The following is a 12,603-nucleotide window of genomic DNA, read 5'->3' as shown; positions in this document are numbered from 1 at the left end:
CAACCACACATACTGATACAGGATTTATTTTTATTTAAAAATGGGAGTTATTTCATATCTAGAGGGCTCTAATCATGTTTATAAAACGTATTTAGAAAGTCGTAAACAGGTTTTTTGTGCTCTATGAAAATATTTATCAATAAGGAACTCTATTATCAATAAGGAATCGATGACAAAAAATTAAATTTAAATTTTTTTTTAAACATTTAAAAAAATTTTAAACATTTCAAATTTTTCATTTTTTTAATTTGTAAAATTAAAAAAATAATAATAAAAAATAATTTTTTAAACAATTTAAAAATTTAAAACAATTAAATTTTTTTTTTAATTTGTAAAATTAATTTTTTTATGTAAAATTGTAAACATTTAAAAAAATGTTTGTCATCGATTCCTTATTGATAAATAGGGTTCCTTATTGATAAATATTTTCATAGAGCGCAAAAAACTATGAAATAACACCCCTTTTTAAGTAACAATAAATCCTGTATGAGTATGAGTGGTTGTCTGGAAAACAGCACCCCTAAATGTTTAAAAAAATTTTAATTTTAAAATTTTTTTAATTTTTTTGTCATAGATTCCTTATTGATAAATAGGGTTCCCTATTGATAAATATTTTCATAGAGCACAAAAAAAACTGTTTACGACCTTCTAAATACATTTTATAGAGCTCTCTAGATTTGAAATAACGCCCATTTTGAAGTAAAAATAAATCCTGTATGAGTATGAGTGGTTGTCTGGAAAACAGCGCCCCTAGCGTTTTGACAGAGAATTACACATCATACGCTCAACCAAAGGGAATAGTGAAATATAAAAGGATCATATCGAGAATCCACTCAATCCACCCTGCCAACTGCTTCTATCTTTCGTTGTGGCAAAATTCAAACAGAAAGAAGACAAATGAAGAAAACGAGGCATTTAAAGCTGTCACCGTTGAAATTTGTAGTTCAGTCACAATCCGAGGACGGGGCCTGTATGGGACAGACTGTGATGGCGCCTCTCCATGGATTTGGGGGCACTTTCTCCAGATGGCGCTGAGCCATATTGTTATATTGTTTTATCATCCTCATGGACAAAAAGATGCATTCTCATCCATCTGACGTGAAAACATCAAGCTAATGGTTTCCGGTCTGTGATTGCACAACAGTTCCACTGTGGGCACACAACCACCTGTTAGTGTAGCGTACCAGCCTGCCAAGATAACGTTTCTTTTGCTCTTTTCGTCCATGACTGGCCTATCAAACAAGCAGAATGGCACATTGCATTTACGTTTTCATTCATCAGAGTCAGTCAGCCTCAACATGTAGCTCTTGGCTTAGCGCTCATCACAGTAGAGGGTTGTCCCGCTCTTGTTTACATTGGAAAATTTAAGTTTTCCACTCATAAATACCACTTTGTCCGATAACAACGGTCACCGATAATTATCAGCCCGATATCGGTCTCCGGATTTTATCTTTCTGACTATGGGGATGTTATTTTATGTCTTCAGGGCTCTAATAATGTTCATTCATTCATTTATTTTCTACCGCTTATCCTCACCAGGGTCGCAATGGGTGCTGGAGCCTATCCCAGCTGTCTTCAGGCGAGAGGCAGGGTCCACCGTGGACTGGTGGCCAGCCAATCACAGGGCACATATAGACAAACAACCATTCACACTCACATTCATACCTATAGACAATGTGGAGTCGCTAATTAGCATGTTTTTGGAATGTGGGTGGAAACCGGAATATTATAACATTATAACACAATAAATAATAGTAATCTGAGAAACCCATAAATAAAAAGTTGTAATTTTAGGAAAATTAGGTTGCAGAAAACGTAATGACATTATGTAAATAATGTCATTGTAATGAATAAAGTCACAAATATGAGAAGAAATTTGAAATAGTTGGAAAATCCAATAAAAAGCAGAAAAATGACAAAAAAGTCTGCAATTTTTCGTCAATACAGTCCAAAAAATAAGAGAAAAAAGTCATATTTCAACAAGAAACAAATTAAATCTAAATTGTTTTGGAAAATTGGGTTGCGGAAAAGGTTATATAGCATATTTTCCCAAGAATAAAGTCAAAATACAGTGGGAATTGCGAAAAGAAAATTGACATCAATCTGTGACATCAATCACTTATACCCTATACCTATGGACAATTTGGAGTCGCTAATTAACATATACATATATATAAATAATTTATATATAAATATTTTAGTAAAATTAAATATTTAATTATTTAAATTTTATTAATAATTAATTAAATATTGTAATTATAAAAATATTTTATAGATAATTTTTATAGATAAAATATATATATTTTTATATAAATATTTTAGTGAAATTATATATTTAATTAAATATTAATTTAATTATTATATTTATTTAATTAAATATTTAATCATTTAAATTTACTTAATAAATAATTACAATATTTTAATTATAAAATTATTTTATGTATAATTTTTATAGATAACATTTTTTAATATATTTTTTATTATATATATATTTTATAAAATCCAGAGCTGCAACAATGCACCAAACCCCAGTCCAAGGAGAACTAATGAGCCCCAGCTGAACTAAATACAACCCTAATTAGCAATCAAAGACAGGTGCGCTCCCCAGCTACCTCCCACCAGAGTAAACAGAGGTCCAAACAATGGCGCCTTCCTGGACTGGATGACATTAATTAATGTAAAAGTGTCCGTTTAGCAAGCGATATTTCCACAGAGGATTGTACGCAGGTAGCCCAGAGCTGGAAAGACGCATCCCGTGTGGGCTTGGTGTTTCTTTTGATGGGAGAACAAGTCGGCAGTGATCTCAATGGGGGGGAACACAACCACTTAATAACGTCTTCCAACATTCCTTGCAGGGGGTAAGTTCAATTCCATTATCAGTGTGCCTCATTAGTTTGTGTGCAGTCTTCTCTGGTTTGCTCAGTGAATAATAACAAATAGGATGATATTCTCCAATGTGCTCTCAGCCTTGACTGCCAACATGGCTTTGTTTCAGCGCTTTTACTTTGAAGGAATTACAATTTAACTTCTAATTATCCTCTAAAAGTCACAATTTGGTAGTAAAAGTTGTTGCCTATAAAACACATCAGAAGGCCGTCATAATATCCATATTGATCCATGATCTGCATTATTATTGATGGAGGTCGTGGAGTGGGTGGATGGATGGGGCGTCGCTAATGAAGTGGTGGATTTGGGTAGCGCTGGTGCGCTGGCGGTCTTGCCAGCTAATTAATATTACATAACGTTAGCGATCAATCAAGCTATTTGAAACAAACACACAATCAATCAATCTGTCTGCATTTGTCATTGGTGACAAATTATTAATATTTCAGTACGTCTCACTAAATCTTTATCAGGGATTTTATTCAAAGAGCCACAAACTCAACAAACTGCAGGATTAGAATATTATTACTGCTCTTTTGAAGTCATTCTATATCGATATTTGTATCATTTCTCATCCCCTGTGTACAATAACAATATCTATACAGTATATGTCTTTATATGAGGAGTTAAATTCGGTTTGTACCAATGTTGAGCTGCAAGTTACAGGTGGGTAGATCGATATCACGGTGGTATCGGTTTGATACTGGTGTGATGAGATTATTATTGTGTCTATTTTCAGGAATATCTGTGTGTTTTGTGTTGTATTATTTTGTTTAAAAAATGCTACTAGTAGTTTTTGCTTTTATTTAGTTATTTTTGCACTATTAATGTCATTTTACTTTAATTATGTCATAAATAGAATTAATTGTATTTAGTTTTCCAGTGCCGTTGTATATGTATTAATATGTTCACAAATAAGCCTGTCAATACTTTTTTTTGTCTGAATATGAAATTATAAAAATAAACATAAAAATAAACATAAAAATACAAACAAATAAAATAAAAATACAAACACAAACAAATAAAAGAATAATAAAAACACAAATAAAATAAAAATAAAAACAAACACATATAAAACAAAAATAGAAACAAACACAAATAAAATAAAAACACAAATAAAATAAATAAAAAAACACAAATAAAATAAAATAAAAACACAAACACAAATAAAATAAAATAAAAACACAAACACAAACAAATAAAAATAAAATAAAAAATGTAATGGTAATTTTAAAATTAATAATTAATTTTAAAAATTAAAATACTCACTAACCCAAAAACTCAAATACATTTTTGAGGAATTTTTGTTCTTTTGTCTTTTGTATTTTGGCTCATTGTAAATGTATTTTTATTCATCCCGCAAATTACTGTAACTTCTGGTGTGGGTATATTTTTATAATAATTGTAATTAATATAAAGTTATGCTAATTATTTATAACAAATAATACTGTCTTAAAAGCTACTACAGTCCGAGGTATCCAATATTAGTTAAATTTTTAGTATTTTTATATAGTGTAAGTGTGACATTTTGCTGCATGCTTTGAATGGGAAAGAGCAGTGTCATCTGGTGGGCAAAAACTAAATCTTGACTGCGCAAAACAAGCAAACTTTATATAATGACCTATTGGGAAACAATAATTGTCCTCGTTAACAGTCTGCAGGAAAGTTAAATGCCATCAATTTATAAAACGTATGAACGACTCTCACAATTAGAATTCATACAGTCTCCTCTTGAAATGAGTCGGCATATTGTCCTGCCCTTTGTTGTGTAACAGCAGGAAGGACATTTTGGCGACGCGTCCTGCTGGGAGCCATTGTAGCTTCTTGGCAAGGAAATTTGTCGCTAGCGGCCAGACTGAGAAGATAAGCTTGAAGTCTTGGAGATGATATATTTCCACCAAAAGACTCGTTGAAAGCAACCTCTCACGGGGTAAATTCAACTTATACGTGCCACACATCATCAACGCTGCACCACACTGTATGCGACTCGGCAGGAGTTCGAACATCAATAAAAAAACAATGAATAAAACACCTTCCCTTTCCAATTTGGGGAAAAGATTGCGTGAGAGCAGCGGTAGAAGTGTTAGATTGTCTAAATTACTTTTCCTTTATGCGCTCTCGCAGCGTCAATTTATGTATAAACTACACAAAAACAGACAGGAAGTGGTTTAAATGCATCCGAGAGGCTGTAAACAAGGGGTGTCTAAAGTGCCGCCAAAGTCCTGTTTTTTTTTTTTTGGCACATTCTAAAGATTGAAAAAAATAAACAAAAAAAGCTAAATTGGGGAAAAAATCAGCAGTTATTTATTTTTTTTTTTTCAAAAAAAGAAAAAGCAGTTATTTTAAGTCATAATATTATGTGCAACAAACACCAAAATTATGTTAATTTAGAATTTTAGGTTGAAAAAGTCCGGCTGTTTGTTCCACAGGCCAATTTAAAAAAAAAAAAATCTAAAAATATAATTTAAGAACACTAAAAACAAAAGGTTTTCTCTGGGTACTAGGTACTCGGAGACCAGGGTTCAATTCCACCCTCGGCCATCTCTGGAGTTTGCACGTTCTTCCCATGCATTGCATGGTTTCCTCCCACATTCCAAAAACATGCTAGGTTAATTGGCCACTCCAAATTGTCCATAGGTATGAATGTGAGTGTGAATGGTTGTTTGTCTATATGTGCTCTGTGATTGGCTGGCCAACAGTCCAGGATGTACCCCACCTCTCTTGCCCGAAGACAGCTGGGATAGGCTGCAGCACTCCCTTCCGACCCTTGTGAGGATAAGCGGTAGAAAATGAATGAATGAATAAAAACAAAAAAACAGCAAAAATAGAAAAATCATCAATGTGACAAGATGCCCTAGTAGTTAGCATGTTGGCCACACAGTCACCGGATGGAAATATTTCATAGTTGGAGCATAGGAAATCTGTTTATGAACTTAAAAATATATTTTTCAACATTATTAGAACCCTATAGTAATAAAATAACACCCCTATGGTCACCTATCCACTCCTATTACCCAATAAAGACATATAGACAGAAAATATGACGTAAGATTCATGCTCATGTGTGTTTCTGTAGTCTTCCAGTGCTAGGGGAGTTTCCACAGGAAGTGGTGTCTGGGTTCAGAATTGAGTTTTAGCTTGTGTGATGTGGTCATAACACGATATTAGTGAATCTTATTATTGTGTGTGATATTGTGTCATTTTCTTTGTGTGCGGTCATGGCTGTGCTTGCCCCAAGTGTTGTAGCACTAGCAGAACAAATTGCAGACAGGTGGGGGGGCGGGGCAAATGACCGGGCCTTTCAAACCCCAATAATAAAGCTCATGACAACATTTTTTTTTCCAACCCGCAACAGCGAGATGTACAATCTTCAGCACCACGGAGAGTGACTTGTCCATCAAAAGGACATGAAGTATCACAAACTAAGAGAACAATGAAAACATGATTCTAACGATAAAACACAAATTCCAAGCAGTTCAGCACCATGGATAGCGACTTGATCCTTTTATAGACACCCACTTATAAAGAGGTTGTGCTGTAAAGTGGCACAGCGGCCCACATGTTCTCATACCCAATTCCAATATGAAGTACTAACAGACGGCCTACTCACCATTTGGAGGGCATACGAGGAGCCTCGGCTCTGTTAGTTCGTCCATGATGCACCGCATGTCCGTTTATGAAGCTTTCTTGTAAAAAAATAAGTGGTAACTGAAACATACAGAAAAAAAATTAATTAAATTCCAATGTTGTAGGCTAAACACACATCAGCTAACAGCTAACAGTTAGCTAAACACGTACAACAACTGCAAATGCAAGCTAGCAGTAGCATGAAGCTAGCGAACTTGACAAAACAAGTACAACTTTTGAAATATAAACTCTATGTAAGTGCTTTATGCACCAATATACTTTAAAAGACGACAATTTCCCCAAAAAACAAGCGTTTAGAGTAACTTTCAGCGTGTTTATGAGGTTTTCCCGTACCGTTTCTGCCGTGAAGCCAGCCTGCTTTTCACCGAGAGAAAACGACAAAGCTTGTCTTTATGCAAGAGCACTCACTCTCTAGTGGGCCAAAACGATACTTTCTAGAGAAGATGTCTCACTTTGTAAACTTTTTAACCTTAGCGTTTTTAACAATATTTATTAGAACTTTTGGCTATTTATTACTTTCATTTGAACTAACTTATGAAATGTATGAATTATCAATGTCTTTGACCCAAAGACATGACAGTTAATACGTCACTTTCTTTGGTTTTTGGTGTCATGAGCACTTTCAGTTTCGCTTTGCAGAGTGATGTTCCTCATTGATGATGGAGTCCAGCGTTGTAACCAAATATATTGTTTTGTTTTTAATCCGGTGTGAAAATCTTTTATGTTGTATGATGATTGACTGATGGAACCTGAAAGGAAATAGCAAATATAACAGGAATTTGACATAAACGGGTTGTCGAAGCGGTTCCACTGTACTGTGCTGTCCAATGTGTCACTGAAAGAGGATTTCTATTGATTCCGAAATCTTAAATAAAATCAAATTGAATGGATTAGATGACATGACTGGAATTAAATTATGAAGTGTGTGTGTGTGCAAAGTACAAGGTAAGGCCAGCACATTAACCATTCACCAAAAGGGACATTGTGTTCTTCTGCATGAATATTTTGTTTTTTAAAAGGCTGTCGTAAAAGAGCAAGGTCACTGCCAAGTCTCATTTGCATATTTAACCTTGGAACCATTGCCATAATTACCAATCCTGTAATCAAATGAATGATTACGTCATTTCCATTCATGTGTCCCCTTGACACAAAGCGACACACTGAATGTTTTGCAGATTCTTTTGAAAATAAATTGAATAGTTTTATAGTTGGAGCATAAAAAACCTGTTTACAACCTTCTAAACACATTTTTTAAACATAAGAGCCCTCTAGACAGGAAATAACACCCCTATAGCCACCTTTGCACTCCTATTACCCAATAGAGTGGACATAAGCAAAAAGATATAAGCATAGAAAACCTGTTTACAACCTTCTAAACACATTTTATTTAAACTTAAGAGCCCTCTAGACAGGAAATAACACCCCTATAGTCACCTTTACACTACTATTACCCAATAGAGTGGACATAATAAACAAAAAGATATATTAAGCATAGAAAACCTGGTTACCACCTTTTACATATGTGTGCTTAACATTATTAGAGCCCTCTAGACAGGAAATAGCACCCCTATAGTCATCTTTACACTAGTATTACCCAATATAGTCGACATAAGAAACAAAAAGATATATTAAGCATAGAAAACCTGTTTGCAACTTTCTAAATATGCTTAACATTAGAGCCCTCTAGACAGGAAATAACACCCCTATAGTCACCTTTACACTACTATTACCCAGTAGAGTGGACATAAGAAATAAAAAGACATATTAAGCATAGGAAACCTGGTTACCACCTTCTACATATGTATGCTTTTTAACATTATTAGAGTCCTCCAGACATGAAATAGCACCCCTATAGTCACCTTTACACTAGTATTACCCAATATAGTAGACATAAGAAACAAAAAGATATATTAAGCATAGAAAACCTGTTTACAACCTTCTAAATATGCTTAACATTATTAGAGCCCCCTAGACAGGAAATAACACCCCTATAGTCGCCTTTATACTAACACCCAATAGAGTGGACATAAGAAACAAAAAGATATATTAAGCACAGAAAACCTGTTTACAACCTTCTAAACATTAAAAAAAAACATTAGAGCCCTCTAGACAGGAAATAACACCCCTATAGTCTCCTTTATACGATTACCCAGTAGAGTGGAGATAAGAAACAAAAAGATATATTAAGCATAGAAAACCTGTTTATAACCTTTTAAACATTAGAGCCCTCTAGGCAGGAAATAACACCCCTATAGTCGCCTTTACATCCCTATTACCCAATAGAGTGGACATAATATAGACATGTTAGCATTGGGAGAGTTCCTTGTTCTTTTTCTTCAGTTCTCCAGCCCCACTCCTCCCTCTTGCCTTGTCAATCAGTGCAGCATTCTGTGTTTACTCAAGATGTAATATTATAGCTGAGATTAATGTTTTCCACATGGCCTCTTCTGCCTCTGTTTTTTTTCATCCAGAAGATATTTTATATTCAACAGGCGTTGGCTATTCATTCATTCATTATTGATGAACAAAAGACGTCTCTGGGAAACGCCACCTTTACGGTTATCTCATTTGAACACACAGGGTCACTTGGTTTCCAACTTCGCTTCAGGCTACGTACCTTCGCACGTCTTCCTTTCGCTACTTTTATAACAAGGAATTCATACTCACTGCTGTGTACATATGTACTCTTTGCAAATACCCGAATATAAGACGACTCAGAGTTTACTGTGTAAAGACGACTTTGTCAATAACTGTTTTTGAAAAAAGGTAGTTTAGCACCCCTGGTTGGTTTCCATGTATAAATGCATTTTTTGGATATTTTCCAGGGTACAAATATTATCTTATATTTGGGTAAATATGAAAGTATGTAACAGGTAATCGATTCACACGCTATTAAGATTGTATGGAATCACAGTATTTTCCGGACTAGTAGCACTTGTTTTAATTGGTTGGCTGTTCCTGCGACTTATACTCCAGAGCAACTTATAAATGAAAAAAGTGTTTGTTTGCTGGACACCTTTTCTGTTCATGTTTATTTTTTGTGTAGCTGAATAACCAATGTGTTAGCATATCTTACAACTATTTAGCCTGTTCTCTATTCTTTTATTGTTACAACTTGCCTTGGTCAAGTAGTTAGGAAAATAAATTACCTGCGAAAAATGCGACTCCAGTGCGACTTATGTATGTTTTTTTTTCTACCTGATGATGCATTTTTGGCCTTGTGCGACTTATAGTCCAGAAAATACGGTAAATTACCCGCAAAAGATGCGACTTTGTGCGACTTATACTCCGGAGCGACTATAGTCCAGAAAATACGATAAATTACCTGCAAAAAATGCGACTTATACTCCAGTGCGACTTATGTATGTATTTTTTCTACCTGATGATGCATTTTTGGCCTTGTGCGACTTATACTCCGGAGTGACTTATAGTCCAGAAAATACGGTAAATTACCCGCAAAAGATGCGACTTTGTGCGACTTATACTCTGGAGCGACTTAGTCCAGAAAATACGGTAAATTACCCACAAAAAATGCAACTTATACTCCAGTGCGACTTATGTATGTTTTTTTTCTACCTGATGATGCATTTTTGGCCTTGTGCAACCTATACTCTGGAATAACTTATAGTCCAGAAAATACGGTAAATTACCCGCAAAAAATGCGACTTTGTGCGACTTATTCTCCGGAGCGACTATACGTAGTCCAGAAAATACGATAAATTACCCGCAAAAAATGCGACTTATACTCCGGAGCGACTATAGTCCAGAAAATACAATAAATTACCCACAAAAAATGCGACTTATACTCCAGTGCGACTTATGTATGTTTTTTTCTACCTGGTGATGCATTTTTGGCCTTGTGCGACTTATACTCCGGAGCGACTGTAGTCCAGAAAATACGATAAATTACCCGCAAAAAATCGACCTATACTCCAGTGCGACTTATGTATGTTTTTTTTTCTACCTGATGATGCATTTTTGGCCTTGTGCGACTTATACTCCGAAGTGACTTATAGTCCAGAAAATACGGTAAATTACCCGCAAAAGATGCGACTTTGTGTGACTTATACTCCGAAGTGACTTATAGTCCAGAAAATACGGTAAATTACCCGCAAAAGATGCGACTTTGTGTGACTTATACTCCGGAGCGACTATAGTCCAGAAAATACGATAAATTACCCGCAAAAAATGCGACTTATACTCCAGTGCGACTTATGTATGTTTTTTTTCTACCTAATGATGCATTTTTGGCCTTGTGCCACTTATAGACATAGACTTTCTTTATTGTCATTGCACAATAACACAGCAGTGAAAAATGTTGTTGCCTGGCTCCCGTGTAATAATAAATAATAATGTGAAGAATAAATGGATTAAATCAAATATGAACAACAATGTACAGCGTAAACAGTGATTTGTACAAATTTAAATAATGTAGAATAAATAACAATAATTTAAAGTTTTGGTTGTGTGTGTGTGTGGGCAAGTAGAGGGGCTTATTTGGCATTGGCATTATTTGGCATAATCCACAAGGTGTTTCACTTCCTCTCTGTAAGCCAGTTCGTTGTTGTCCTGAATGAGGCCCACAACTGTTGTGTCGTCTGCGTACTTCAGGATGTGGTTGCTGCTGTATCTGGGGCAACAGTCATGGGTCATCAGGGTAAACAACAGGGGGCTGAGAACACATCCCTGGGGTGAGCCGGTGTTCAGGGAGATGCCCACTCTGATACTCCCGGAGCGACATATAGTCCAGAAAATACGGTAATGCTTGACTAATTTGAGGCAAGCGGCGCGCACTACTTGTTTACAACCAGCAGAGGCGCTGTTGAGCCAGGCTCCATCTGGTGGAACCTTCATCAGTTTCATTAATCTGTTGTTTTGTGGGATTGAGACACGCTGACGTACCGTAATAACACGACAATATGGTACGCAAAATTTGTGTCTACTTTTTTGACACGATAACACGAGAATTTGAGCTACAGCCAATACCAATATGAACTAATATTACTAATCTGACGTTAAAAAGACAACAGGAAACATGTTATCCAGGTTGCCTTAGCAACAGCAGACTCCCCTGTTATAGTTGTTGTAGTTATTTTGAGATCACATTGAATGGAGCCGTGACGCATTTGTTCCCTTCTATGATGGACTTAATGAAGCAATTTGGACACCTGCTCAAATGGACGCTTCACTTCCCGCCAGGTGTCACCTTCACCTGCCATTAGCGCAGCCATTCACTTTGGAGAGGAAATGAGTTGTTATTTTGGCCAAATGAGTCGTTCACCAGGTACACATGAGGTATGAATATAGCAGGTAAGAACAAGTTGCACCGGCACGGTCTGATCTTGGCCATCGTGTTCCTGGCTGAACAAAAGCTCTCCAAGGCAAGATACTTTTCGAGGTATTTTCACGTTGGGGCTGCTGGGCTGGGTTTTAAAATTCTACATTTCATCTTTCATCGCACATTCATGTCAAATGTTGCATCATTCATATTCGTCGGCAGGGTTGTCAGATTTTCCTGTCATTGTTCAAATCCAAACACTCGACAGCTAACAAATGACAGAATATCCTTTTGAATTGGAAATTGAACTCACCCATTCCCTGCGACAGAACACGGGTGGGGGACAAGGGACGGGAGTCGGGGGTGGGGGTGCAGCTCCTCTCTGCTGGCGAGACCCGATTAGCAATATTGAAAAAGCCATTACATCTGGAAAGGAACTCGATTATAGAAGAAGAGCGGTGGATGCTGTGTGTAATGCAAAACAAAGCTGTCATTACCGAGATGGAACAAAAACGTCCTGTTTACCGATTAAATAGTCATAAAAAAGCTATGGCTAATGGACTGGTACGCCTTGTTTATCAATATATATATGTAGACAGTGTAGCATGCTGCCTGTAAAAGGGGCCCTATTATGCTCATTATCAAGCCTTTGTATTGAGTTGTGAACTCCTATAGAGCAGCTACACACAATAACCTGCACAGAAAGCTTTCCAGATCTTTCAGAATCTGCACCCATTCCGGCTGTATTTCCTTAGATTTCCATAACAGCTTGTTCAGCTTGTACCCGGGCATGC

General features: G+C 36.0%; 1 long non-coding RNA gene across 1 annotated transcript; it reads right to left on the bottom strand.

Annotated features, from left to right (window-relative positions):
* Positions 1–395: 395 nt before the first annotated feature.
* On the bottom strand, positions 396–6,923 carry LOC131129912 (uncharacterized). Its single transcript, XR_009129920.1, has 3 exons — positions 6,865–6,923; positions 6,494–6,591; positions 396–1,232 (listed from the first exon to the last, which is right to left on the bottom strand). It is a non-coding gene; the product is annotated as an uncharacterized LOC131129912 (long non-coding RNA).
* Positions 6,924–12,603: the final 5,680 nt, after the last annotated feature.

The sequence above is a fragment of the Doryrhamphus excisus genome, chromosome 5 (assembly GCF_030265055.1).
Source record: "Doryrhamphus excisus isolate RoL2022-K1 chromosome 5, RoL_Dexc_1.0, whole genome shotgun sequence".
Lineage (NCBI taxonomy): Eukaryota > Metazoa > Chordata > Actinopteri > Syngnathiformes > Syngnathidae > Doryrhamphus > Doryrhamphus excisus.
The sequence above is the reverse complement of the archived record's forward strand: the minus strand, read 5'-3'. Positions and strand labels throughout refer to the sequence as shown.